Source organism: Saccopteryx bilineata, chromosome 3 (assembly GCF_036850765.1).
Source record: "Saccopteryx bilineata isolate mSacBil1 chromosome 3, mSacBil1_pri_phased_curated, whole genome shotgun sequence".
Lineage (NCBI taxonomy): Eukaryota > Metazoa > Chordata > Mammalia > Chiroptera > Emballonuridae > Saccopteryx > Saccopteryx bilineata.
In genome coordinates, this window is record NC_089492.1 from 194,238,972 (window position 1) to 194,264,325 (window position 25,354).

Genomic DNA, 25,354 nt, shown 5'->3' on the forward strand with positions numbered 1-25,354 from the left:
TAGAAAAAGACCTCAATTTCTCCCTGAATTCAGATTAGTCATCCTATCAGTAAACATATGTTTGCAAATCAGCTGGGGAAAAACAGTTTCTCTCAGACCAGAAACAAACTCAATAAAGATCCTAGTTTGCCACCATCAAGGACCCTAGGAGATTAATTTTATTTTGGCTGTAAAGGGTTTCCTCTGTTTAGCTGCAAACTGGGAGTTAAAAAGCAAGGAAGTAGGAAGTTCCTAAAATTTTATAAGTGTTCATCAGGATAAAGGTGTGGTAGCTGTGACTCTGAAGCAAAGTTTAATAGATCAGATTCTTTCCACTGAGTAAATTAACTACAGCAGTAGGGTCATAAACTGCTTTGTAAACTTAAAACCTTTTACATTTTCATCTTGTTTCTCCAGTTCTAAATATTTAACCCATTCTTTTTGTGAGCTAAGTAAGTGCTTCTAGAGATATTTTGAAATATCCAAGAAAAGGAAAATTTATCTATACTTCTGTTAGTCTGAACATGGAAGGAAGGCAAGTCTGTATTTCAGCCTTTGGGAGCAGCAGTAATTCTCGCAATAATTCCATGAGAAGGATAATATGAAAGAGGACATTTCTCCTGTCACATGATTCAACTACTTTTTACATTTAAATATAATAATTTTGTGTAATTTTTAAGAAGTACGCAATTTCTCTCATAGCACCTCCAATCTAATGTCCCTAATGCTTCAACATCTACAGAACTGACTCATTATCATATTAATACTTGCCTTAAATTGTTTTCTATTTTTAAAATGTTTATAGTTTCTATATATTTTCATAGAAAAATATGTTCTTTGAAGTTTGGTGTGTGACTAAAATTTGCTATTTTCTCATGAAAATTATACTGTGGTGTGTGATATGCATAGTTAACATTTTTAATTTTTTTTATTTATTTTTTACAGACAGTGAGTCAGAGAGAGGGATAGACAGGGACAGACAGGAACGGAGAGAGATGAGAAGCATCAATCATTAGTTTTTCATTGCGCGTTGCAACACCTTAGTTGTTCATTGATTGCCTTCCCATACGTGCCTTGACCACAGGCCTTCAGCAAACCGAGTAACCCCTTGCTGGAGCCAGCGATCTTGGGTTCAAGCTGGTGGGCTTTTTTCCTCAAACCAGATGAGCCCACGCTCAAGCTGGCGACCTCGGGGTCTCGAACCTGGGTCCTATGTGTCCCAGTCCGACGCTCTATCCATTGTGCCACCGCCTGGTCAGGCGTTAACATTTTTAAAAGGTAGATTGTAACCTAGATTTATAAAAATTATTTTCAGTGTTATTTAATAGTTTAAATTTAATAGATTCACTTCTACCAAAGTCAACAAACTAGTCAACTTTATTCCCAGTTCTTTTATGGAATATACCTTGATGCTATATCATATGATGACAAAAACCTGTTTTATTCCAGGCTTTGATGAAGACTAGAAACTTGTCCAAGTCTTAGAGCTTCTCTAACATCTTTGTTTAATTACTAAATAGCAAATAAAATTTTTCTATTAAGTTATACTATTTCATTAAAATTCTATATGTAAAAGTGCTTTATTAAATTATTCACAATAGGAATAGAAGCAGTAGTTGCATCATCATTGTATTAATAATTACATCATAAACTAAAAAAGCTTTTTTTTAAGTTTAGCTGAAGATGTTCTTTAAAGAAGGCTATAAAAGTGTGACAAGTTAAATACTAAACTTTATAAGAAAGTAATGAACTACATCTTAGATGTATTTTATACTATAAACTGGAATACTTATAGTCACATTCAGTGATATCAAATGGTTTAGAGCAGTGGCTCCCAACCCCTGGGCCGTGGACCAGCACCGGTCCGTGGGCCATTTGGTACCGGTCCACAGAGAAAGAATAAATAACTTACATTATTTCCATTTTACTTATATTTAAGACTGAACAATGTTTTATTTTTTAAAAATGACCAGATTCCCTCTGTTACATCTGTCCAAGACTCACTCTTGATGCTTGTCTTGGTCACGTGATACGTTTATCTGTCCCACCCTAAAAGCTGGTCTGTGAAAATATTTTCTGACATTAAACCGGTCCAAAAAAGGTTGGGGACTACAGGTTTAGAGAATATATCCAAATGAGGGTCTCCAGTTACAAGTCTCAAACTACAAAAATCAAGTAATTTTCCCTCTTCCTTTAAAAGAGCACTGCCATTCAGTAAAAGAAAATGTATCAGTGATTTAACTAGTAGTAAATAAGCAAGAAGGCTAAAGATAAGTGTGAAAAACAAGGCAAAACGAACAAGCAAAAGACCCTCTACATTATGACTGAAATAGTTCTTGCTCCTCCAAAAGGTCCAGACTATTTTACACACAGTGTCACGTTTCCAAGCTGTTGCTCAGACTTCAATAATATGCAGTTCTTAAAAAAGAGTAATCCATGCTTGCAGTGAAACCCCCTTCTTATACTAAAAACTGCATCTTGAAATCAGTGTTGACATGTTTCATGCAAAAGTACACATGTTCTTTTCAAGACTACAGCTTCCAAACATGAGCATTTGATATCCGTAGGGTTCCTTACTTAACTTACACATTGCTTCAAACGCTGTTATTTATAAAGCAATAATGAAAATAACAAGTCTATAAACCTGTGCTGAATGGCAGGAGTTTGGGGGTCCCAGGTCTTTAGTTCTGTAGTTTATGCAGTGATTTATATCTAGTGGAATTAAGGAAATAGTATAAAGAAGGGAAGATAAGAAAGGAGCATTCAATGGACTGTGTGTGTGTTTGTGTGTGTGTGTGTGTGTGTGTGTGTAATGTAAGAGAGAGAGAATGGGAGATATGTGTTGTTATGGAAACAAAATAATGGGAGGAATAAGAAAATTCAGTAGAAGCTCAAAGATCTTTGGCTCCACTTGACTATGGCCAAAATATCATGTGGTACCTGTAAATATGCTAAAAATTTTAGAGCAGTATGGGGTGAGAGAGCATACCTAGGGAGTGGCAACTGCAGACTTTCTACATACATAGGAGGGAATTGGTGATGTTGCCTTCTTTTAAGTGGGCTCAGGTGTGCATTTTGAAACTGGAAGCAGTTTTGAATGATGTTACATTTGGGGGGACTGGGTGCTTAGGGATAAGAGGCCGATAAAGACTATTAGGAAAAGAGTGACATTTCCTATAAATCCTCATCTATATTTAAAGGTAAAGGAACTGAAGACACATGTATTGTGTGATTTTACACATTTTAGTGGGTATTTCTTTCTTGGGCCTTGAAGCTAACACACAAAGTTTTTATGCTATTCATTTTGTCATTGATAAAAGAATACAGGAATGTGTTGAAAGTAGAGGACAAGATAAGAAGTATTTAAAGTTAGACTATCCAAAACTTCTTCCATTACCATATAAATTCTTATTAACCATTTTCATCTCAATAAATTTAATTTAGAAAAATAAAGGCTCTGGCTGATTGGCTCAGTGAATAGAGCATCAGCCCAAAGTTTAGACATCCCAAGTTTGGTTCCCAGTCAGGGGCACAAGAGGAGCAACCATGTGCTTCTCTTCCCCTTCCTCTCCCACTTCTCTCTTTCTCCCCCTCCTGCAGGCAGGGACTTAATTGGTTCAAGCATCAACCCTAGACACTGAGGATAGCTCAGTTGGTCCCAGCACATCAGCCTCAGATGCTAAAAATACCTTGGTTCATTCCAGCATCACACCAGACAGGGTTTGCCAGTGAGTGGATCCTTGTCAGTGTACATGCAAGAATCTGGCTCATTATCTACCCTCCTCTCACATAAAGATAATAAATAAATAAATAATAAAAAGTTCTACTATTTAGATTCCCAAGTCCATTTTTTGAGAGTTCTTAACTGAATTGTAACAGTCAAGTCAAATAACTGCTTTGATTGATTTTCTTCTTTTGCACAGAATTGGCCATTCTTTTAATACTGTGAGTCTTTTTAATTTAATTTTTTTGCACATAAAAATTATTTTAGTATTTCTAAGGACTAGTTGTTTTGGGAAGATAACTTTTAAAATAATATTTACTGAAATACGTTAAGACACATAAATTATGAATATGACTTTAAAATCCTCATCAAGGATTCCGATAAAATATGATATTATAGTCCTCTAAGTGATCTTCTATAATCTAGAAATTCTCCATACCTATAGAACCTTACCATGACTGTTGGTTATTCTGTTCCTGGATCTTACCACAGGATTAGTACCTGTTCAAGATTATTGTTTGGGGAGCAATAATGCAATTTCAAACTGATGTAGAATAATAACATAAAAAAAAATAAAAAACAGAAAATTCCACTCCCTAATGCTTTACTTTTGATGTTTTGGCAGATATGCTTAAAAGCCTGTGTTGAAAAATCTAGCAGAGACCATTTTACCATTCTTTATTTTCAGATTTTAAATCATGACTAAAATGTCATTTAACCCATTTATATATTATTTTTTAAAATTTATAAATTTAAAGAAAAAGGCAAATGTTTCTTATTCAGAAGGTTTTCATTCCTTCTTTGAAACATTCTCACCTTTACAAAAATCATGCCTAGGACAATGTCTTAGATTTTAGTCTTGGCTATGACATTCATAATGACGGGCAAGTTAACTCTATGAGTCTCACTAATTTCTCTCACTTGTGAAGTTTCTTGACCTGATTACCTCAAGGAGTCTCTAAATAGCAAAGAATAATTATGTTGACAACATGTTGAAGACTCAAAGGCATGATATAAACATAAGGTGGTATTTCCTTCAATGTTTAAGATAAAAATCTACAAATTGATTTTATTTACATGGAATATTCAAATAGCTGTTTGTTAGTTGATAAAAGTAAAATATTTTAGATGTAATGTTTTAAAAGGGTCAAAGAAAAAACATACCCTTTTCTAAAGAGGTATGTTTATACCTCTTTAATTATAATTAAATGCTCTTATAATTAGCTTTCAGCACTCTGAATTGTTATAACCAATGCTCCCATCTACACATTTGTATGGTACCCCTAGAGTATAAGGTGATTCTTCACCAAAAATAAAAAATGTAAGCATTTCTTTCCACTTTAATTACACATCAGCATAATTTTCTATGCTTCATCACTCATTGGGAAGCAATTATAAATTTAGTTGAGACTGGGAGAATTTTTATTGGAAACAATATAAATGAATTACATAGTAAAAACTATATGTATATGCCCCCTTTGATATATCTCTTAAAATTATTTTGTCTATTTATATCACAAAAATTATTATTTGTTAAGTAAATTGGTATTTTAAGATTAGGGAAAAAAGTCTACATACAGAAGTGTCTTTTACCATTATATTCACACTCATTCATGTCAGAATTGGCTAAGTGTGGAGATTGGAACTACAATTAATGAAAAATGCTTGAATTCAATTTTTAGCTAACTGCAATTATGTTTTCTTATTATATTTCTCATAAAAAATTTTACCAGTAGCAATTTTACTGAATACTAAAGTTGGGAAATACCAGCTGCTACAGAATAATTTTAAAGAATGTGTAGGCATTCCCAACATCATTATTGTAGAATGGTTTGCACAGTCCATGAACGTGCATATTATGTTTTATAACTTTGATTTCTACACCAAAACAAAAAAAAGTTTTTATGCAGAGATTTGCTCAAAGAATGAAGATAGGAAGAAAGAAAGGAAAAAAGGAGAGAGAAAGAAGAGGGAGGAGGAAAAAAATGAAGAAAGAATTGCTACTGCCTAAGCTACTAAATGACTTAATTCATCTATAAAATTGCAACTTTTTAAATAATTTTATTTAGAAAATTAAATTTAATGAGGTGACATTGATCAATAAGAGTATATAGGTTTCAGGTAAACATTTCTATAGCATTTGAACTGTTGATTATGTTATACACCCATCACCCAAAGTCAAATCATTTTTTATCACCGTATACTTCCCTCCTTACCAACCTCCTTTCCACCCCTCCCCCGGTAATCACTTCATTCAAAACTTAAATTTTTCTTTATCATTGATTCATGTAGATAGGAGGAGATTTGCCTTCTCAGTGAATCCAATATATCAAATACACATTATCCTGGTTGTGGAATACCTGCACCAAAATAAAGTAAAACAAACTCAAGAAATACATGGTGTTGATGTTATTCTTCAGGATGACTGACTCTCACATTTTATTTGCAGAGGTTAAATTTGATATTAATTATTCTCAGTAAATAGTAGGCAAATTAATTAAACTGTAAAGTAAATAAAGTTTTCAGTTACATGAAGTAGCATGTGCAGCACATCCTGCCAAGAATAATCAAAATTTTTGGCACTGCATACAGGACAGAAACTCTGAGAGCTCTCTCATATTTACATCAGCCCCTTGGTGACAAAATACTTTTGATGAATTTTCAACAGTTTGCCTGATATACACAAATGATCATGGAGAAGTTGAGAGAAAAGGAAGGCAAATAGAGAGGCAGCATTTGCCAAGCACCATTTTCAAATCATCCCGAGGGCAATCAAGTACATTAGTGTGTGACAATGAAGGTGTTGATGAGCTATGGCAAATTTCAGTAAAGTGTACTATTCTTCTGTGACTGTCCCTGGACTCTAGTGAAGCACTTTAATCTTTTTATGTATTACAGAAAATAACAACTCTCAGGTATGGTAATCAAGAGAACACTGTTAATTTGGTTCATCTCCACCATAATTAATATGTCTGTTACAACACTGAAATTGTCCTATATTCTTTTAGAAATAGAAAAAAATTACTAACATAAAACATTGATATTTGAAGTAAAACTGTAGTAAGTTTTACCTATGACCTTGAAGTTATTACAAATAAAATGAGAGCTTCAGAAAAGTACTATTAGCATGACAATCAATTTTCTTCTTATCCTGATGATCATTAGTGTCATTTCCTCTTATAATTGCCATATGGTATGCAACAATAGAATATTGTAAGAGCTATCATGAGGTTCAAGAGGACAAACCTTTACATTATTAATAACTTTTCTCTTTCCTTGGCATTTATTATTGAACCTCGAGTTCAAAGTCCTCTAGATTACATTGCTCTAAAATCCCTAAAAAATAAAAATTATAAAAAAACTGCTTGAATTCTTCAAGCTTAAGAAAAGACTATAGTTTATGTAAACAGATAGTTATTTATAAAGTTTTGAGTATAAAAATATCCTATGCTGTAGTCTGATTTCTAGATAGATGTGAGGGAGCAGCAAGCAGTATATAGGTTTGTCTTCATGGAATCTACTTGAAGCCTTCCTGGGAACTTGTAGGCAAGGGGATCCTTTCTTGCTTATTAATTCATGGCACCCCAGCCAAACAGGAGAAGAGACAGAGATGGCTTTCTCATGAAGCAGTGGGCCTCTACAAAGGTGTAATTGATTTCAGTTAATATTACTTGAATGTTTAATGTATGAGAGAGTTGCTAGTCTTACATTGAGAGGGAAACATATTCTGAAGAAACAGGAGAAATAGAAAAACTTAGGTAACTTTTGATTACTAAGGAACTAGATGAAATTCATTGAGAAAACACAAAACATGATCAGAGTATGGTGACTATAAAGTTCTTAATTGCTTTGAATAAATGGAAGTGGAGAAGTTGGTTTCTGTTGCATTGGTGAGCATATCCTGAAAACTTTATAAAGGAGCTGATAATCCAGCCTGCCCTTTGGATGTAGAGGGTTTGGGTGAGATAAGGTTGTGGAGAAGGGAATTCCATAAAGGAAATATGGATGAAAAGGCCTAAGAAACATTTAGTGATATTTGTAGAAAAGCAAATGTCTGGATATTTGTTTTATTATATTGTGCTGAACACTTTAGAATCAACCCAGGTTTGTCTTGTACTCTTTAAATTCCTAGAACATTGTTCTTTAAACTGGGATCTAAATATGTTTTCTCAACGATCTGAGTTCTATAAGCTTTATATTTAGATTAAAGTTTCTATTTCCAAGATAATATTTATAGTAATAAAAAGGTTCTAAAATTAAATTATGATGGTGATTTCTATGAACATGATGAAGATCACTGAATTCAGCACTTTAAATGGGTGAACATGATGGTATATAAATGATATTTTTAAAAAGTCATTAAAGTTTATCTTACCTATTTCCAAGTAGCAAATATATTTTTAAACAATGAACTAAGATCTCCATTACTTAACTCATCAATTCTCTTAGTAGGGTCTGCTGGCTGCTATGAGGGTCTTAGCCATATTTTAAGGGATGCCCAAAAATTCTTGTGACAGGAGGATTAGATTATTCTTAGGGTATATGGAAAAAATATAGGAATTGAGGGGTAAAATCTACAGATTTTAAAAGTAGAATATTGACATTAAGTGGAATTGGCACTAGAGAAAATTTGGTTTAAAATTCGAAGTTCCTTTGGCAATAATGCTATGGAGAAATGGTATGATTGGAGCCGATGACCTATGTACATTTCAGGGTCCCTATTCCTGAGTAAATTGTGATTACCAGTATTTCCATGTAGACTAGCCAGAGTTTGAAGTCAGGTACCTCTCAATCAAGGGTAGTTAATTCTCTCTACCACTATTCTATTGACCGTTTGTTTTAGATTTTATAATATTTAAAGCATCATGTATATTTATTTTTAAAAAAACCTAAAGGTTTAGTTAAAGCAGTGCATTTTTTGTTAAAAGAAAACTTATTGACATATCTTAGTCCATCCTAATATTGAAAATATTTTTATGGCTCATGATATTTAAGTTTTATATGTGGCTGAGACAATTAGAAGAGATCCAGGAAAAAATTATCAACTAAATGTGAAAAACCAAGGATTTGAAGGCAATCTAGAACAATCAAATGTTTAGCCATGGAAAGATGTATTCATTTAATAAGTTATGGAATATTTACCAACCCAACACCCCAGAAACACACTCTTTATATCAAGAAATTAAAAATAAGCAAGTATCGAAAGCAAGGGGAAAAAGGAGTCATAAACTGACTTGATGACAGGCTGCAGAATGACAAAGAGCTTGTCTAACAAGCTTGCCTGAGAAGCCAAGGCTTCAGACTGGACCAAGAATGAAATGCAGATGACGTGTGTGTCACTGGAGTGCAGTGTGGTGACTTTGGCCCTGCCAAGTGTGCAGTGGAAACAGTCACAGCAGCTTAGCTGTGTTTTAGGACCTAATTGAGGTATAAACTACAACTGCTGCTGTTGGCAATGAACGTGGAAACCAAACAACAGGTCTAATTGGAAAGGAGTACTTGGGGACAAAAGGAAACAACCAACTAAATCTCTCATCTGGAGAACCAAATGTGGCCAAGTTCTGCCACCAGGTTAAGCAAGGTGAATGTTTCATCAAAACTTGAAAGAAAGCAATCAGAATGTATGAGACACGCTATGAACATGTTAGCCAATATGTTCTTAAAATATAGATGTGCTCTGATTTTCTCACCTTTGTCTGAAGGTAGATTACAAGGCTGTTATGTTACACAGATTGTCATGGCTCAAATACCTATCTGTAAGCATAACATGAATTTATTTCTAGTTTTGTTTGTTTCATCTTCTTTCTACAGAATAGATGTTCCTCAATGATATGAGATCGTGGTTTGTAAAATATTTTAAATTGTGCCTGATTCATTTCCCTTTCAAATACCACTTTTATTGGTCTTTTACTATAATTATGAAAAAAGAATTCATCATGAAAATTAGTAGAAAATTTAGAAAAGCACAAAGAATATAAATTTCTTGGGTTCCTACATCAAGGAAGATATAACAATTATGACAATTTAATGTATATCTTTGTAATTTTTACTTCTACCATGGACCAGGCATTTTTGTACCAGTTCATATTGAATTACTGGGAACAGTGAGTTTGGAATAAACTCAGAGTGAGATACTAATACATATCCATTTCTTGCCTATTTATCCAAATTTAGTGCTCCCTATTGCCCACATCAGTTATGTTTCAGCCATACCAATCTCTATGTTCTCCAAAATACCATGATAGTTTATCCTCTGCTTAGAATGTCCTTTCTTTAGGTGCTCAATTTGTCCTTTAACTACTCCTTTTCTGTTGTTTACTACTCTTCATCTTAAATACCTGTCTTATTCGCCTTTCTTTTGGAAGATTTTCAATGGCTCCTTTAAATAGGTTAATACTATATTTGTTCAAGCTACCACCATGCCACCCAGCACATAGCTCTATTACTCCACTATCTTACTGTATTGTTATTATATTCTCATCTGTTATCTTTTTCACTGGACTATAAAGGAATAGAGACTGTTTCATCTTACTTTCACTTGAACCTAAGAAATGGGCCTACTTCATAAAAGACTATCAGTAAAAAAATAGTGAATAAATGCATGAATAGATGAATGAATGAAGGTATCTCATCTCTCCGAGCCCCAGTATTTTTATTTGTAAAATGATAAAAATAACAACCAGTATATTTGGTTTTTTTAAGTTTCTTTGACCAATCTACTAAAAATGTGAATGTTAGGACTCAAACAAATAATTTCTCTGAACAGGTAGTAATAATATGGTGACATTTTTGCAATAATAATTTATCCAAGCTTTGTGACTATTAAAAGCCCAAAGAAATTATATAAGCTGAAAGGAACAAAGGGCAATAGGAGAGACAGCATTTCAATAGTTTTATTTTAGTCTCATTAAAGCCTATACATATACAAGTAATGTTGGGGAACTAGTGTTTATCAAATAAAAGTAAGATATGAAAAAATGTTTGACTTTCATTCTTCCTGGTAAGAACAATGTATTTACAAAGAAAAAAAAGAACATTGTTTAATGCTTTGTATGAAATTCCATTTCTTACTACATAATTATGAGAAGACAATGAGCTCTTAAATTATTAATAAGAATAAATAATATGGTAATTAAATAACTATTATTAATGACTTTTTCATTAACATATTAGTAGTTGGCTATATATCATGAAGAGAAATTAGAGTAAGATAGTAGTAAAATTCAGTATATAATAAAACAGAAACCTGTGTATAGTATTGTAGTTAATTACAAATATATCTGATTCTTAGGGAACTCTAAAAATGAAATTTGCATACTTAGTACAGAAGTAGATCAAAGCTAATAGGTGCTTTGTTACAACAAAACTCTCTTATGTCTTTGAATTTAAGTTTGTTTACTTTAGAAAAACTTTATTTCCTGTGTCTGAGGAAAATAAGCTTATAAAAACAATGAAAAGGCTGCTATATGGAACTTCAGTAAGAGAATGGTAACAAATTAAGTGTTAATGAATCAAAAACATATGGATTCCACTTCAGTTCAAATAGAAATAATTTTAGAATCAAAGGGGAAAGTACTTAACAAAATGTAAATGTCTTTGTCAATCTTAAAACACAAACATTTGAAGTATCTTTAGAAAACTTCTAGTTATTCTTCTTTTTAGCCATTATCTATCACTTTTACTTTATAAAAGGGGTTGATTTCTCCATGGCCAAAAGAACTTTGGAATTTTAAGAATATATTTGGCAAAGTTATAAAAATATATTCCAGAAGTTCAGAGATTTAAAAAGATCAATAGAAAAATGTATATCAATTAACCCAAACCACCATATAAATACTGAACATTATTCTCTGTTCCTTGCTTATCATGTTAAAAAAAAATAAGCAAAAGAGAAATGTCAGTTGTTATATATTTTTTAAATCAATCTCATATATAAATAATATATAGTTAAGATTCATATTTTCAAATTAGTTGGGTTAATATTACTTTTCATTGTCCAAGAATTAGAATTTATGTAATATTAGTAGTTCTAATTATAGTCCACATTTACGTATATAAAAACCTTTAAGAGATGACTGTCTTCATGCTTCTGTAGAATTGGAAATTTGTTCAATGCAGAATGAAAATAACACTAGATATAGATATACTCTACATCTAGTATATATATATTTACTGAGCAGAAACCCATTTTTTAAAGATAACTTAGAGATTATTTTGTCTGTATTCACCTGCGACCCTAAGGTATGTTTTTAATGAAAAAATTAAGGCTCTTCTTCAGTGCAACAAACTTATTAACATCTGGTGTACTGACTTACCACTAAAGAACAGATCATTTATCTCCTACATTGCTGCTTATGTCTTTTTCACTCAAAATTTTGTTCTGGACAACAAGATTTTCATCCCTTATTGGTGGATACTTAATTCAGTACCCAACATTTAGTGTAAAAACCTTTTGGTCAGTTTGAAAGTTGGAGCCTCTACTGGTGAAGATTGTGAGTATGAAAGCCCACTGAAATTGCAGTCCAGGGACCAGAAGTATTGCATAAAGATGGTTTGAGGGACGACCTTTTGTTCTCTTGTTATAAGGAATTAAAATGTTCCTTAGTTCTATTTGAGTTTTTCCCCTGTTTCCAACCTCCTATAATCAAAGCAGCCTGTTTTTTACTTTAAACCGATAAAATTGAAATGTTCTTTATTTTGTAGTCACCACTCTGTCAGCTATCAATTTGGATTCAATTTGACTCCTTGTTTCCATTTCCACTGTAGCCCACATTTCATTCCTAATTACAAATGTGGCTACATCCAATTCAGCTCGTTATCTTCACCTACTTTCAAGTCCTATCAAATTTACAAAATGTTCAAAGTCCTGGGCCTCTCCCGTGGCTACAGGTCAGGATGATAAACTGCAATCTATAACTGATTGTAGAACTGAATTGAATGGGGTAGTTAGAAAATGCTGTGGATAATATAGACCTTACATGAATAAGCAAATCTCAATGATGGAAAATTAAACTGTGTTAGACAGGGTGCTTTAAACTATTTGCTTCCCAAGAGACAAAAATATTAATTAGAGTTTTAAAACAAGCAATTTATAGAGTTCATTTCAAAGGCAAACCAAATTTTTAACTAATAAGTTACTTCTTTTCATTAAAATTTCAATGGTGTCTCATTTCCTAGGATGAATGCATAGTGCCTAATAACTGTGTACATTGCCAGTCTAGAATCTACCTCATCAATCTCATCTCTCCCTATTTGACCTTTGTTCTGGCCAAAACAAATTGCTTTCAGTTTTCAAATTTGCCTTGGTATTTTCTATCACTCTTCCACTCATCATCTCCTTATGTGTGGATAATCTATCAAGTGTCTCCACCCCAAATCCTCATCAACATGCTTCCCTTTTAGCTGTTTGCTACCACCTTGCATTCATGACCTGCATCAGTGTTCTTCCTCCTCCCTGACTATACCTCCCAAATAGAAATGAGTAGTACTTGCAGAAAAACACTGTAGTCATATCATGTCTCATTGTCCACAGTCTGCTGTGTCAATAACAATGTTGAGTTTTATCTCTCTATATAGTTCAATAAAAGTGTAGGTTCAGCTTCTTTAAATATCTCCTTTATTAAAATTTATAAACTGTATTCCTAAAAGTGGGATAGCTGGGTCAAAAGGCAGTTCCATTTTTAATTTTTTGAGGAAACTCCATACAGTTCTCCACAGTGGCTGCACCAATCTGCATTCCCACCAGCAGTGCAGGAGGGTTCTCTTTTCTCCACATCCTCGCCAGCACTTATTCTGTGTTGTTTTGTTGATGAGCACCATTCTGACAGGTGTGAGGTAGTATCTCATTGTGTTTTTAATTTGAATACCAAAATCACTGATTCTAAAGAAGATATGCACCCCCGTGTTTATTGCAGTGTTGTTTATAATAGCCAAGATTTGGAAACAGCCCAAGTGTTCATCAGTGGACAAGTGGATTAAAAAGCTGTGGTACATATACACAATGGAATACTATGTGGCCATGAAAAAAATCTTACCTTTTGCGATGGCAAGGGTGGACCTGGAGATTATTATACTAAGTGAAATAAGCTAGGCAGAGAAAGACAAATATAATATGATCTCACTTATATGGTATAATCTAATGAACAAAGAGAACTGAGTCATGAAATAGAGGCAGAGGTGAGGTCACAGGGACTGGAGGGCCAGATTCAGAGGGAAGGAAGATGAGGAGATGAATAGAGAAGGTGAAGGGATAAGCGAAATTATATATACATAACACATAGATACAGATAACAGGACAGCAAATCCCAGAGGGAAGCGGGGAAAGAGTTAGGGGGAGGTGACAAAGGGGGTATAAATAGAGACACAGGGGTGGCAGATGAGGGTGTTATATTCAGTGGGACAACTTGAATCCATGTAAATGCAATAATTAAAATTAATAATTTTCTAAATTTACAAATAGTATATAACCTTTATAACAGAATTTCATGAAGAATGAACTAAAGAGTTTGAATAATTTTGGTCACTATGCAAGTGAACAAAAGTAGTAGATCAATAGCAAGTTTTAGGCAAAGTTGAGGGAACAGGGTCTGGCTCTGTACAAACCTGTTTCCTTGTACACATTCATAAGAAGTGGGCAGCTCCTTCTCAGAGTACCTTATGTTAGATTCAGGGAGTACTGGGGCTGCCAAAGAGTGTAACTATTGAAGGAACAGGGAGTGTTGCAAAGAGTGTAACTATTGAAGGAACAGTAAGTGCTGATATGGCTCCTGTGAGGCTGAGAACAAAGAAGGTCAGAGACCCTTATCAGAAGTTTATGTTTGAAATTCGCCACTAAGCTAAAACCAGCCCCTGTTGCTATGCCGGCCCCTGTTGCTATGCTGCGTGTGACCTCCCTAGCCAATAGCTAAACTGCCACATCTGCTTCTGTCTATGCTTGCTCACTTAGGATATATAAGGGCCTGGCTGTAAGCTCCAGGTGCGGCTTCCTTTTGCAGTTCCTCGTGAGCACGGTGTCTCCGGACATCTTGGGAGTTCGCCCCTGCGCAGGTTAAACTGGCCAATAAAGTAACATCTTAACTCCTGAAAGTCTCCGACGTTTGTTCTCATACCTGGTGGATGCTACACCTTACATACTTCCATTTTACAGGTATCTATTAAAAAACTATTCTAATATACAACAAAAATAATCTTCATTAATTACATATCACAGTTCTCAGATAATACAGATGTTAGAGAAATAGACATTTTAGTGTTTATGTTTTCCAATTATACTGCTTTAATAGATCTCTAAATTTATACTCCACTGTCCCATTAAATACAACTTTCTCTAAACCTCCATCTCTCCCTAACATCCTGCTATTCTTATAAGCTCAAATAGTCCATTTTAAAGTGGTACTTTCTTTAGAAAAATAATTACAATGTAAATTAGTCTTCAACAAATAGTAAGGCACATTTTAGAATTAAATTCCTAAGTATTGAAGCTTTACTTCTTGATATGTTTAAAACCATTATATAAGTTAACCATACCCATTCAATCTATGCACCTAGAAATATCATTTCTTCTGTTGCTAATGAAGGTCCTATGGCACAAATTTATTAAAAGTATATATTTGCATGGGATAATAATTGGGTCGATAATATTACATTCATAGGCTCATTATTTAATTGCAAGGACAGATTATGAATACTGTTTCTAAAATGTATTTTAATGAAAAACACTACATCCTGACCTAATCATATCAACCTTATGCTATCTAATTAGGATGCAAATAATCATTAGCGTTGCAAAATATTAGTTCCAGCTCCATCACGCTGAGAGCTGCCCCTTAATGAATATATACATATATTATATATCTTAGATATGTAATATTTCATATATGTAGTTATATATGTAATATATAATATATATATTACTCCATGATAAATAGTTAATGAGGTAAAAATGACAAATCTTGCATGTAGGCAAATTAGTTTAATAGAATGGTGTCTTTTCTGACTACTGAAAGTGAACTTTTTCTTCTCAAAAAATGGCTAAAGTACTTTGAAATTACTATCTGACTGTCTTTGTACAGATGACAAATTATATATATGAGCAATATAAAAACTACAAAATGTAATAATCCTAAATTCTCATCATACTGTAAATGTGTTCTGTGCTTTTGCATTTATTAATTTAGTAAAAGGAAATTAATCATATTATAAACTATTCATTTATGTGGCAATTTTTAATCCAAAACAAAAAACTAAAAAATGAGAGGCACATGCTTAATATTTAGCACTATGGTCAAGATCTAGATCAAAATTTTAAAGTGTGAGAATTCTAGATGATTTACTTGAAATACTTTAATATTAAAATGTCTATTCCTCTCTTAATTTAGCATTTTAGATTACAGATAATTGCCCTCAACTAAATTGGCATTATTTCTTGAAATTATTACATCACTTATTCAACAGAGCTACCTTGCTTCCCTATTGAAATAAATAAGCACAATTTATTTATATCTGAAACTGATATGATTTTGTACATCAACTATAATTTAAAATAAATTTTAGAAAATAAAGTAATTACTGATAGTCAAATTAATAGCTATCAAAAAAAGTTTAAGAAGAATTACATATAAAAATTAATTATAAGAAAGAGTAATTTTTTTATGGTTTAAATGTCATGTCATGAAGAGACACGACAAATAAATAAAATACGTATGTCTATTCAGCTAAGTTTGAGAATGTTTCTGTATGCTTACCATACATCACCCCAACAACAAGAAATAACGAATGCTTTAGAGATTTTCAAATGAGTTGCATAAACATCTCTAAAGTTTCATCACTGACTGCTGTTGAGTCTATACATGCTGGGGACAGCAATAATTTATCCAGATATGTTAATTTATCTTGATATATCAATTTCTGTTTAAACCCCAACAGAATCTATGGCAGAATATTTTACTTAAGACACAAATACTTTTGATTAAATTGTTTAATTACATTTAATCAAATGTCTTTTCGTTGACCCATTGGAATGTACACACATATTGAGCATTATGGACATTCAAGGTTTGAGGTCTCTTCCTAAGTTCTACACTTGTCCATTATGAGTCAGCTAAGACATTTTACAAGGAAGGAAATAAATATTAACTTTAAACCATTAAGGAATTTTGCTATCTCCTTTAATTTTCCTTCTAGTACCTAAGCATTGGTTTATTCCTCCTCTATCTCCCTGGCCCCCTTTCCTACTCCCACTCCTCCACTCCCATCTTCCCCCACCTCCTCCATCCCTCCATCTACCTTTCCTAGCTAAAATAATAATAATTTTCTATCTCCTTCTGTATTCTCTTGTTAGGTACTATTGTTCAACTCACATAAATTTGGTACTCAATTTTGAATTTTTTCAAAATTGCTAAACTTTTATGTTGTGAAACTTAATAATAAAATGTACCTATTTCAAGCACTTGCTAATTAGCCTAGAGAGAAAGTGCTTTTTGCTTATTTTTCAAGTTAATTTTGATAGTTTTGGACTTTTAAAGATCATGATGTTAATCAATAATTTTTGAAAGAGAAAATAAAATTTATTTTACTTCGAGTCAGGGACTGAGATCTTGTAAATGGCTTCTATAATGTTATATTAACTATTAAATTTTTAAAATTCAATACATATTGAACATATTAATAGTAAACCCATGTGGAATTTTTTTAATTCTACTGTTTAGGTTTCTATCAAATAGAGAACAGGATGAACTCGATTCATTATATAAACAAACTAGCCCTGGCCAGTTGGCTCAGTGGTAGAGTGTCGGCCTGGTGTGCAGGAGTCCCAGGTTCAATTCCTGGCCAGGGCACACAGGGGAGGTGCCCATCTGCTTCTCCACCTCTCCCCCTCTCCTTCCTCTCTGTCTCTCTCTTCCCCTCCCGCAGCCAAGGCTCCATTGGAGCAAAGTTGGCCCAGGTGCTGAGGATGGCTCCATGGCCTCTGCCTCAGGTGCTAGAATGGCTCTGGTCGCAACAGAGCAACACCCCACATGGGCAGAGCATCACCCCCTGGTGGGCATGCCGGGTGGATCCCTGTCAGGTGCATGCAGGAGTCTGTCTGACTGCCTCCCTGTTTCCAACTTCAGAAAAATACAAAAACAAACAAACAAAACTATGTTCAATTATTCATTTATTTATGCATGCATTATTTTATGTATTTAACAAATAGTAAAATCTATCATATTCTGCATACCTGATTAGAGATTGAGCATGCATAGTTAGAGAAACCAATCATTTATTCAATAAGAATATATGAATCTAAAAAGAAAGAGGGATATGCTAAAAGAATGAATATTTTTTGTAAAGTCAAAAAACAAATGACTTCAAATCAACTCACCTTCCTTCTTTCACCATTGATTCCTCGCCATTGCTCACATCTCTTCGCTATGTCACTTAGCTCCTGATTGGAAATCTCCAAATCATACGGTATGAATAACTTTGTTTCTTCACTGTGGATGCGCTGAAATGCATCTAATATCCAAGAATCATAGTGCAATCTAAGAACAAAATCATCTGTTATCTGGGGTTTTCTCCCAAATTTGTTTACATTTGTCTCCAAAAATGGAAAATAGTTATTATATTTATCAATTTCTATTCATTTAGTTTACTACTTCCATTTCTTTTTCAGAAAGTATTTGACTAACATTCCTAAAATTACTTAATAAATTCCTTCACTAAATGTCATAATGCGACAACAATTATCTGGGTTTTTGCAGTTATCTCCAATAACCTACTATTTCTGATTTGTGTTGCCTTAGTATTAGATGGCAGAAAATTAAGAATATTTAGCCATTAATTTGTATTATGACTATCTAAATTAGTTCAAATGTGAGGGATTTGTCAAAAAATGTTTAAATTTTGATTTATTCTTTCTTTAGGAGTTAGTGTTAGTACCCTGTAATTGAAACTCTATTGGGCCAGCTCAGTTAGCATAAAAATGTTGATTGGTTGGTTGTATTCCAATTTGAATAATACGTAGACCAATTTGAAAAAAACTAACTTATTCAATCTTTTCCCACTTCCCAAAACAACTCTGAATATTAATTAGTAAAGCACTGCTTTTCTTATAATATACACTAGTAAAGTGACAACAAATTATCAAATGAAAAACACTACTATTAGTAACATTTAGATGAGCAAAATTAGGCCAATGCTTATAAAACTTTTGCATTAAATGCCCCTAGTTTTAGAGAAGACAAACTGTGAATTTAAGCTTTGTCTGTTAGCATATTTGTTTTCATATATTTTTTTAATTTGAGTACAATGGAAAGTTTTAAGAAATATTACAGTCATCCTCCTGAACTTGGCTAAACATGTATACCTGGAACTAATTTAAGAACCACAGAATTGTGCCACTTAAATAGTCTGTAGTTCAGATCAAGACCTTTAATTGTATCACAGTGTGAATAACCTATCCATTTTAGAAAGTTTCTAAAATTTCCATATATAAATTGGACTGTCAAGATAGTTAAATATCACATGGAAGTGCCTTTCCACAAACAATAAAAAACTGTATATTATTTCAATGATCAGATAATGAATAGATTTTTCTTTAAATAGATTAGATAGTTAAAACTAAAATTTATTTATTTATGTTTTAATGGCAGTCAATTTCACATCCATTATATTATCTAACCTTAGTTAATTATTTTACTTATTAATACACTACCATAAAAGGTTAGTCTCACTGTTTATGTTACAAAGAATTTAAACTGAGAGCTAACTTCAAAGTTTATTTCATCCATCATTTGTATATTCAGTGGAAATAACTGATATAACACCTATCTTCCTTTAATGACTACTTAATTCTTTCAAAATAGTAAAATATATTTTTTTATTCTATCTTCCAAATAAGATCTATGTGTCTTCTATTTTCCCAACTGTCTCTCATTCATCACTGAGTGGAAATAAAAGCAAAATTGCCACCCAGCATCACTGATGGCCTAAGATAGGCCATCTGGCTTAGTGGCATATCGAAATGCAACTACTACTCTGACTGTGCTTAGAGATTCTAGGTTAGCTATTTGAATGATTTGCTAGTTGCATTGTTAAACAAGAACTAGTCTTTATAATTTTCTGAAGCTTGTTTAATGTAACATTCATCTTTTTCTTTTACTGGTGATAAGATTAAATGTAGTTAAATTACTGTCAATTTGCTGCCATAAACATCTATATAAAGATTTTAAGTGCAGGATTATCAACAGTGCAATTAACTTTGAATTAATTAGGAATCAGAGTCCTGTTTCTTCTAGCTTCTGTTTCTTTTGCCCAGAAAATGTCTGTCTCTTCTTTTTATCTTTTTCATTCTGTGTGAAAAAAAAATTATGTAAACATCCAAACTGGGATTTACAGGATGGTAAACAAATGTTTTAACAGAGAACAGAATGGCACATCAGAATATGGAAAGCTGTACAAAGATTTAACTGCATTAAAAAAATATATATTTTTTGCATTTTTAGTGGTATTTTCCAATGAAGTTTTCATGATGGGTTGTTAATGAATTAGCTTAGCAACTTCATTAGTTTTTAGCTCATTTCCCAGCTCAAATGAGTCAGTTTGCACAGACAAGGAGAAAATAGCCTATATTTAATACATGCAAAATTTAAATAAATTAATTAAATGTTGGTAATTTTGTAATTTATTTTATAATTTAATTATCCCAACAATATAACATTTATCTAAAAGTGAATTATTTTATCTTTTTAATATTTATTTATTTAAAATTTTTTTAATGTTTTTGCGAAGCCAGAAACGGAGAGACAGTCAGACAGACTCCCGCATGCGCCAGACCGGGATCCACCCAACACGCCCACCAGGGGGCGACACTCTGCCCATCTGGGGCGTCACTCCATTGCAACCAGAGCCACTCTAGCGCCTGAGGCAGAGGCCACAGAGCCATCCTCAGCGCCTGGGCAAACCTTGCTCCAATGGAGGGGAAGAGAGAGATAGAGAGGAAGGAGAGAGGGAGGGGTGGAGAAGCAGATGAGCACCTCTCCTGTGTGGCCTGGCCAGGAATCGAACCTGGGACTCCTGCACGCCAGGCCGATGCTCTACCGCTGAGCCAACCAGCCAGGGCCAATGCTGTTCATACTGATCAAAGTTGGTGTAAATCTATTGAACTTTCTTTTTTTTTCTGGTTCTCTTAGAAAGTTAGAGTTCAACTAAACATTAGAAAAATTTATATAAAGATAAACATTTTAAAAACAGTTCTAATTTCATAAATAAATTGAACATTCCTAGATAACACTGATAAGAGAGAAGCAGATCATTCTCTCTATATATATAACATTAGAGTAATTCAATAAATATTGTTTAAATTTCCTATGATTCAATTTAGTTAAGAGAGTTCCTTATTCTCACAAAAGTCAGAAATAACAAATATACATATTTTCATGAATTTGATGACATTTGGGGGAATGTGTTTTTAAATATAAAATTTAACTATATAAAACTAAAGATATTGTATCACTTGGGAAAAAAGAGAAAAGCAAACATAAAAAAGTAATAATTAGGAGAAAACACACAAATTCATGTGTTATATTTGTAATTTTATAAATTTGAGTTGTTTTAATATAAAGCTAAAATTTAATGATATGCTATTGAAATATACATGATTATATGTGATAGTTGCAAATAGTATTTCAATATGTCTCAAAAATTTTAAAGGATTTTTTTTATTTTTTATTTTTATTTTTTTGTATTTTTCTGAAGCTGGAAATGGGGAGAGACAGTCAGACAGACTCCCGCATGCGCCCGACCGGGATTCACCCGGCACGCCCACCAGGGGCGACACTCTGCCCCTCCGGGGCATCGCTCTGCCGCGACCAGAGCCATTCTAGCACCTGGGGCAGAGGCCAAGGAACCATCCCTAGCGCCTGGGCCATCTTTGCTCCAATGGAGCCTTGGCTGTGGGAGGAGAAGAGAGAGACAGAGAGGAAGGAGGGGGTGGGGTGGAGAAGCAAATGGGTGCTTCTTCTATGTGCCCTGGCTGGCAATTGACCCTGGGTCCCCCGCACGCCAGGACACGCTCTACGGCTGAGCCAACCGGCCAGGGCCAAGGATTTTTTTTAATGTAATTAAAAGAGAAATTACTTTCTACCTGTTCATAAAACCTTGGGCATTGTTGTTTTTAGAAATAGGTCACAGGTTCTGATGATCACTAATAAAACAAAGTAACTTACGAAGTCCTCTGCCTTGTGCCCTACATTTGCAGCAATTTATTGCTTGGTGAGTGGCAGAAGCTATTATGTTTGGTTCACATCTGAATGTGGGTCATTTATAGAAGAAACCTAGTATGTGACATTACTCTTAAGCTAAAAAGGACAAGTGTGAACAGTTAGCTAATACGGTGTTTTAGGGGTCATGGAAAGAATGGAATCTATAACTTTAAATTGTTTTCAATGCAAAAATATAAAAATGGAGAAGAATTAACTATGATTGCTTATTGCTGACTCTAAAAGTTACACACAACTTGAACAGTATGGTTTCTGTAGTCAGTGTGCTTATGATGTCAGTTGAAAAATTACATTGTCTACATTGGCATGCTGCTGGTAAAGCTTTGAGCAGAAAGCATTACAGTCAAACTTATTTTTAGCTTGAGCAGCATGTTTGCCACAATTCATTCTTATTTTTTAAGTTGTAATCTATGTATTCTTTAGCAGAATTGTGAATACTTTAGATGAAGTAAATGACATTAAAGTTGATTTTCTAGAAACCCTTGAGAATGCACCATTCTGTTTAATAATAACTGAAATTCAGATGGCTTTGGTTTGAAATTGTATCAAATAGAAGAATACTAAAATAGAAAGAAGCAATAAGTAAAAGAAAAAATAAACAAAGTAAAAATAATTTTAGAAAAAGGAAAAAATACAAAAAAATAAGTGTATACAATGGGAAGTAGAAAACATCACCCCAATTTCTGCAGTCTTTCCATAGTGTATCCTTTGTAATAGGGGTAGGTTCATCTTTTTAATTCATTCCTCATTAACTTATTCATTCAGTCCTCAAATATTTATGTATTCCTACCAAATTGTTAAGTGTTTGGCAAGTGCTTCCAGTAGGAAAGGGGATAGGAGAGATTTCCAGAAAGGGAGTGGAGAGGAGTTTGCATAGGGCCTTGAAGCTGATGGGAAGATGACAGGGTGATGAGAAGAACACAGAGTATAAGGATGGTATATCTGGAGAAGACAGGGCTCAGGTCAAGAGAACTCTTATTCTAATAGGAAGCCATTAAATTCATTTAAGGCAAGATGTAACAATATATTTTTAACCAAAAATCATTTTGGTTATAGTGAGGAGGACAGATTAAACGGGACAAGAGGAAATATAAGGAGATTAATTGGAAGATTAATGTTTCAGTAATCATGGAAGAGATTAGAGCATATACGACAGGGAAAGAAGCTTGTATATATTATACAATAAAATAACAAGTTCAAGAGCTAAGAATCTGCCAGAACCTGGAGAAGATGGGCATGGAGGGTAGGAGATGGGACAGATCTGACGACACTTTTAGGTTTCTCTCTTCTCTCCATCACTCTCTCCATCACTCCCTTTCTCTCTCCCTTCCTCTCTTCTTTCTCTCTCCCTTCCTCTCTTCTTTCTTTCTGCCTTTCCTTCCTTCCTTCCTTCCTTCCTTCCTTCCTTCCTTCCTTCCTTCCTTCCTTCCTTCCTTCCTTCCTTCCTTCTTTTCTTCCTTCCTTCCTTCCTTCCTTCTTTCCTTCCTCCTTCCCTTCCTTCCTTCCTTCCTTCCTTCCTTCCTTCCTTCCTTCCTTCCTTCCTTCCTTCCTTCCTTCTTTTCTTCCTTCCTTCCTTCCTTGTCTCCCTCCCTCCTTCCTTCCTCCCTCCCTTCCTTCCTTCTTTCCTTCCCTCCCTCCCTCTATCCCTCCCTCCTTCCTTCCTTCCTTCATTCATTCTTTTTCTTCTTTTTTTTCTCTTTCTTTTTTCTTTCTCTCTCTCTCTCTCTCTCTCTCTCTCTCTTTCTTCTTTCTTTCTTTCTTTCTTTCTTTCTTTCTTTCTTTCCCCTAGAATGAGTGATCTTGGCATTGACTGAAATTTAAAAAACCCTAGATAAAGAGGTAATTTGGAGAAGAGAATTAGTTTTAGTTTTCAGAATGCAGATTTTAAATCTTATATTTGGAGTAATCAAAGTTAATTAATAGTTATAATTGCTTAAAAAATACATGTTTACCTTAAAGGAACTAAATTTAGTTCATAAGTTTAGAACTAAACTTAGCTGCCTAAATTATAAATCTGTTAATTTAGTTGATTTCCAAGGAGCAGATTAAAGTTTTATGCTTGATTTTACTATTCATGTTTTAAAGATAAGGAAAATAGTCATAGAGGTAAAACTATTGTCAAAGGGCACATAGTAAGTGACAGGGCCAAGATTCAAGCCAGGTCTAACTGCCGTTAATTCAGGTATATTACAACATGTCATACTCATTCATTAGGTGAAAATTAAACTCAAATATGAATTTTAGGTATTCTTGTTCAAAAACTTAAAAATATAATATATAAGTAATACTTTAATTTTTAGACTTTCAAAGACTTCGTGAGAGTATCAGCTGAGCCAGTGGCCTACTGTGCAATCTCAGGCAAATTAAAGTCACATCATCTGTGAAAAGAGATGATATTAATAGGTTCTGGATCTCAGATTTGTTGTAAGGGTTAAGAATAATAATCTATATATTATATTCAAACAATAGCTTGTCATAGAGTAAGTACTCAGGAAATGGCAGAAATGACAGAAATTACTATCTAGTAACTGAAAAAAAATAACAAAAAACCTTTTCTGTAATTTGTAATATGCCAATTTTCATGGCATATGATAAAAGTTATTTTGACTATACTTAGTCTAAGATAATTGTGAGAGCCAATAATATATTAGTAAAGGTTAAGAGTCTATTCTTTCTAATCCACAGGATCAGTTTTATATTCCTATGTGAGTACTGACTCAAATTATGTAAGATGATTGGTTTTATTAGGAATTTCCAAACTATGAAGAATAAGGTGATCTAGAACTATTAGTAATCTTTACCCAAGTCAAGCTCACCTGTGAGATCTTAGCCACTGGGAAAACTCAGGGCTAATAAGAAGTTCTTGTCTTATGATTAGTGTCAATAGCAAAGAAGGTGCTGTTTAAGCACTTAACTCAGAGGAAATATTGAGGCACCTTCTATCAATTGTGTCTTTGCAGATTGATAGCTCCCTTGAAAATGTGACGAAGATCACTAGGAACCCTTCTGCAGTTTTGAGTATACATGCATGCCTCATATTAGCCTGCTTACCAGATCATTAAAGAGAAAAGATTACTTGTGGATAGAGGTAGAATATGAAAGTTGAGGGTAGTGGAATTGATATTTGGAAATACCAAGTCACAGCAGAGAACTGGTAATAAGGGAGTTAGAAAGCATTCTACATCTATAGATCTTTGGATTTTTTTATAAAGAGTGCCTTCCTGTGTTGCATTTCCCCTGCTATGTACATCACTGCGACCCTTTTAAAATTCTTTCTCCACATTGTACTGCAATTTTTTAAAGCTGGTTGTTGCTAAAGGTTTCAAATTAAAAACTTATTATGATCATTTTGATAAGTCAAATTAACACAAGTGAGAGTTAGTTGTGTGTT